Raw genomic sequence first — 6,351 nt, 5'->3', positions numbered from 1 at the left:
AGAGAGACAGACAGAGACAGAGATGGAGACAGAGACAGAGACAGAGGAAGAGGGGACCAGAGAGAGAGAGGAAGAGGAAGAGAAAGGACCAGAGAGAGACAGAGACAGAGACAGAGAGACAGACAGAGACAGAGATGGAGACAGAGACAGAGACAGAGGAAGAGGGGACCAGAGAGAGAGAGGAAGAGGAAGAGAAAGGACCAGAGAGAGACAGAGACAGAGACAGAGAGACAGACAGAGACAGAGATGGAGACAGAGACAGAGACAGAGGAAGAGGGGACCAGAGAGAGAGAGGAAGAGGAAGAGAAAGGACCAGAGAGAGACAGAGACAGAGACAGAGAGACAGACAGAGACAGAGATGGAGACAGAGACAGAGACAGAGGAAGAGGGGACCAGAGAGAGAGAGAGAGGAAGAGGAAGAGAAAGGACAAGAGGGGGGGGGACAAGGGGGACAAGGGGGACAGGGATAGGGAGTTTAAGCATTCTTTTCACTCAACCCTCACCCACCCCTCCACTCTTCTTTGGATCTCCATTCTTTCATGAAAGAAATCACTGAAGATATTTTGTGCATGTTGTGTTGTATGGCTTCAAGCACCAACCCATCAATTAATTGTAGGGCTAAACCCTGAAAACTTTGCTGAGAGTGGAATGGATAGACTTTTCAAGAAAGAAATACACGTATCCCTTCCACATTGTGGGGCTTATCACCTGTGGGATCTGGAAAACCTACGTAACATTTTTTGACCTTCCCTTAATGCCAAAGAAGTCTGAATTTTTTCTTTTTCTTTTATGGGGTGTTGACAGTACCTTACTGTAAAATTTGGGTTAAGTATTTGGTCATAGGCTATATGTAGGTCAATGCTAAATAAAAATGCTGCATGAAAAAGAAATTTTAAAATACAAAATGAAAATAAAAAAATTTTAAATGAAACAAATTTGAGGAGAATAAGACTGAACATACTGCATGGATAATAAAAGGCATTTTAAAAGATAATATAACAATACATATATTTTATGCATTTATGAGTTACAAACTTTTAAAGATATCTCTGTGTTTCCTGCCTTTGTGTCATGTGCTTGGCTCTTGAATTTTTTACAAACTTTAACTTTTTAATTATTTTAACTTAAAAAAGAAATTGCATATATTTATGGTATTAAAAGATAAAAATATATTGATTTTATGTATACATTTTATGCATTTCTGAAATGCACAAAGTTTTTCTGTGTTGTCTGCTGGTCTTCACATGTTGTCTGTAGCTTCTGCAAAACTTCCAAAAAATTCCCACTTGATTTCTTATGCCAACCCATGATATAGTAAAACTGCAGTGGGGAAAGTCATGATGTGGAAGACATACCTGTACTAATATTCAGCATCATAACTCCATCTTCATCTTGTGGACCTGGGATTCCATTTTTCATTCCACACATTTGACTAATGGGAATACTGTTTGCCTTAGTTTCCTTATCTGTAAAATTAACTAGAGAAGGAAATGGAAAACCACTCCAATGTCTCTGCCAAGAAAATTCTAAATAAGGTCACAAAGAATTGGACACAACTCAAATGATCAAACAACAACAATAACAATACTGAGGCGATATAGGAAAAATATTTACTGAAAAAGTGAATTAGAAACTGAGGCCCAAACAGAAGAAATTCAGCAAGTCTGTAAGTTACGGACTGTCAGCACCAGGAGGTCCCTTCTAGGTTAGGGAATCTTAACTATTTTTGTGTTATGGATCCCTTTGGCAGTCTGGTGAAGCCAATGGATTCCTTTTCATTATGACATCATGAAATGCATAAAATGACAGAAAAAAACCCCAGATATTGAAATGAAAGTACAATTTTTTCCCCTTCTAAATTCATGGTCCCCCTGGAATCTAGCCATAGACCCCAGATTAAGCACTCAGATTTTAGATCATCTAGTCTAGTTTCCCCATTTTTTAGGTTAGGAAAATGAAACCCAGATACCCACAGGGGAGAAGCGACTTGCCCCAGGACACACTCTAGTATGTAGAATAGCCAAGCCTATCACTTATACATTCTGACTGTCAAATGCTTATCCTATAACAACTTTGCATATAGTATGTATGACCTAGTGGGAAGAACACTAGATTTAAAGTCAAAGGCCCTGGGTTCAAATCTCCTCTTTACCACCGTGTGATCTTGGGTAAGTCTGGGTCATCTTCCTCATAATAGAATTAGTCTACATGATGTTTAAGGTCTTCTGCAGCTGAGATTTTAGGAATCCATTGTGTCATAGCTCAAGATCAGAACCTGGTTCTCCCGTATTCTCTAGTCACAGAAGGAGAATCTGACGAATTTTCCTTAGTTCTCAGCATTCTTTGACTCACATTGATCAGCTAGAGAATAGGGGTGGAAGGAAAAGGACAAAACCAGGGTTAAAAAAAAATCTTCTTTGAACATTAAACTTCATTGGAGAAAGACAAGAAACCGCTATTCTGTCTGCCAAGCCCAAATAATCCTGGGATGGGAGAGAGAGGCCCTCCTCTGGTCACTATCCGCATTCCCTGAGGGCTTTGTCTGACAATTATAAAAATCTAGTGATAATCTTCTCCTATTTACGTCTTTCAGTCTCCATTTCCCAGTTTGTCCAGAACTTGCCCTCATTAAACACTGAAAGCACCCGCCTTCCCCACGTGGGCTGCCCACCCGGCTTTTCGGCACATGTGAGCATCTCCTTCTGCCTGATTCTATTACATGGATCAAAGTCACAACTCATGGTGGGGTTTCTGAGTCAGCTTCCAAGGCATCAAAGGAAATAAGCAAGAGATGTTCAGCTTGGAGAAGCAAAATGTCCCTGGTGGGTGGGAAGATTGGGCCAGACCCTTGGTTGCAAGAAAGGTGACAGTCCTAGGTTCCAAGAGGGGTCTGAGCCCATGAGCAGGTTGTGGTTAGCACGAATATGTTGCAGGGAGCCATCCACTGGAAAATCTGGAAGCCTCTTCTGGTGTCAGTGTCCCAAGTGGTCCCAGCTGAGATGCTTGGAGCAATTATTAGGGCTGGAAAGGAAAAGCTGCCTTCAAGATAATCTCTTGTTTAAAGTTCTTGGAGATCAGTCCTAAGGAATCCCATCCTCTATTCAACCCAAGACACACTTATAAATCCTCCAGGTAGGGTTTTTCTTTTTTTCTTTTCAGTAGGAAGATAATGGAAGTTATTGGTTAAATAGGGTTGCAGGGCTAAAAGAGTCTAAGGTAGAGTTTGACTGAAATTTTCAGTTGTTCATAGTTCAATTTAGAAGAGGACCAATGACATCGGGTGATGGCTTGATTTGTGACTGAAGTGGATTTCAGTAAAACAGAGTTGTACCAAGTTGTCGGCTTCATTCTCTCTTGAAGAGTCATCAGAGTCCCAGAGAAGGACTAAAGTCAAGATGACTGGAGAGTCCCAGGATGCAACGGTGTCTTCCTTGTCTGGCCATGCTTGAAGAACTCCACAGCATCTGTTTCAGGTGCCTTCATGGCTGTTGGAACAAATTGTTCTCATCTGTCCAACCCACAGCAGTGATGTCTCCACCCAGTTGGAGAAATTTTCAGTATTATTTCCTTGAAAGACAGCATGGCATAGTAAATAAAGAGATGACTTTCAAATAAGGAAGAGTTGAGTTCAAGTCTCACCTCTTTTAAATACTGACTGATGGACTCAAGGTAAGTTATTTAAGATCTCAGTACCTCCGTGCAAGGGGGCTGCTAGGTAGCTCAGATAGAGCCCTGTCTTGGAATTATCTTTCTGAGTTCAAATCTGACTTCAGACATTAGATGTATGACCTTGGGCAAGTCACTCAACTCTGCTTGCCTTAGTTCCCTCATTTGTCAAATGAGCTGGAGAGGGAAATGGCAAACTACTTCAGTATCTCTGCCAAGAAAAAACCAAATGGAATCTCAAAGAGTCAGACAGGAATGAAACAACTGAAATACCACAAAACTAAGACTCAACAGGTCCTCAAAATAGTCAGTGATTAAAGTGTGTTTTAGATCAGGTCCTCTGACTCTAAATTCAATTCTTTTTTCATTAAAACACGCTGCATCAAAAGGAATTAATTTCTTCAGTGACCAGTAGAAAGCACTAAAGGCAGCATCTCACCTTGAATTTGGAGAAGATAAAGTGGGTTCAGCTACTTAGAAGAACTGAAATCCAGATCAGGGTCCTCTAGGAAGAATTCATAGGCTTAAAGGAAAGTTTGTTGTTCACTCATGTCCAACTCTTTATAACCCTATTTGGGGTTTTCTTGGCAAACATACTGGAGTGGTTTGGCATTTCCTTCTCCAGCTCATTTTACAGAAGAGAAAATGGAGACAAATAAGGTTAAGTGACTTACCTAGAGTCACACAGCTAGTAAATTTCTGAGGCCAGATTTGAACTCAGGAAGATGAGTCTTCCCAACTTCTGACCCAGCATTTATCCACTAGCTGTCCTGCAAAGAGAAGTTATATACACTAAAAACTGATAGTCAGGAGATCTGAGTTCTAGTCTCAGTTCTTCTGGCAATTAGCTATGTGGTCTTGCTCAAATCACTTCCCCTCTGTGAAACTGTTTTCTCATTTGTAAATGAGAAAATTTGTAAAAAAAGAGAATTGAATCTAGAGATGTCAAACTCAAGCACCTCTGAATCTAACTAGATTAAAATATAATTGGGAAATATTTGACAAAAGAAATAAAGATAAAATATAGCATAGATGATGTTAATTTGTGGTTTTCTAAGTCAATATGTGACCTTCAAGGATCCATTTTCTGAGTTTGACATCACTGAATTAAGCAATTTCTAAAGGTTTTTTCCCCATCTCTAATATTCTAGAAGACTGATCTGTGACAATAAGGAACATCTGGAAGGAATTTTTTCATGATTTCTAAACCTTTGCCAGGAGCATTAGATAATTTGAAGCTATATTTTTGATATACTTCAACTATATACAGTTTGATCTCCAAAATTCCATAGTATTTCAGAACTATAGAATGGAAGAGTTAACAAGAGTCCCTTAGAGACTGTTGAAAACAACCTTCTCATTTAACAGTAAGATCCAGGGATGAGAATTGTCTTACTCATAGCACAGTGGGGGGAAAGGGTAATAGTAACAAGAACAATAACATTTACTACTATCAGTTTTAGTAATTTTATGACTATTTTTTGTTTTTACATTTCCTTAATTTCTCCTGTATCCCTCCTCAACTTTCTCCCAGAGAGACATCCCAATTAAAGAAAAAGAGAAAGAAGAAAAAAATAGTGAAACTAATGAATACATTGAAAAATGTCTGAGAATATACGCAATGTTTCACAGCTATGGACCTCCCACCTCTGCAGAGAGATTGGGAGATGTGTCTTCTCCTATTGCTTCTTTGGGACCATGCTTGTTGTAAATAATTCTGATGTTTTTGCTTCCAATTATTTTGTGGTGGTTGTTTTTTCCACTTAAATTGTGGTTGTTACTGTATGTGTAATTTTGTTGACTCTTCTACATCAGTTTATATCTGTCTTTTCATGATTCTCTGCGTTCATCATTCTTCAACTAGCATCTATATAGGTTTTGAAAACTAAGGTTTTCAAAGAGTTTTGCATAGACTATCTTATTTGACTCTTACAACAATCCTGGAATGTAGGTACTACTATTAACCTCCCTTTTACAGATGAGGAAATTGAGACCGAGAGAGATGAAATGCCTTATCCTGGATCACACAGCTAGCTAGTGACTGAGGCAAGATTCCAACTCAGGTGTCCTGACTCTAACATGATACATGCTGAATAACTTACCTGCCACTTAACTTCAGATTCAGAAAGGCTGGATTCAAAATCTACCTCTGATGCTTGGCAGCTGTATGACCCTGGATAACTTGCTTAAACAAATCATGCCTTAGTTCCTTCATATTAAAAATGAGAGGGTTTTATTAGGCAGGCTCTGAGATCCTTTCCAACTCTAATATTTAATGCTGTGATAATTTATTAGGGGAAGACAGTAATGGAATCCAAAAAGCAAGGCAATAGGGTCATTGAAAGAAGGTCGTTGAGGGTACCAAGGCTTGTCTGCTTCAGAGTTGGGCTGCGGATCATCCCTGAGAGTTCTCAAAATATTTTTGAGTTGTGGAGAACCAAGACAGAAAATGGAAAGAAATGGGGTAGAGGAATTCATTGCCTTCTTTGGTATAAAAGCCAGTGAGGGAAGGGATGAATCCCTTTGGCAGAATTTAGAGAATTCCAGGGCCTTGAAGATCCCACCTAGTGTTTTGGGACCATCAAATCTAGGAAGATAAAAAATGATTTTGTTTACAGATATGTGCTTAGATCCCAATAGGCTATGTTGCACATAGATTGAGATGATGACATGAATTGACTAGGG

Source organism: Gracilinanus agilis, chromosome 4 (genome assembly GCF_016433145.1).
Source record: "Gracilinanus agilis isolate LMUSP501 chromosome 4, AgileGrace, whole genome shotgun sequence".
NCBI lineage: Eukaryota > Metazoa > Chordata > Mammalia > Didelphimorphia > Didelphidae > Gracilinanus > Gracilinanus agilis.
The sequence above is the reverse complement of the archived record's forward strand: the minus strand, read 5'-3'. Positions refer to the sequence as shown.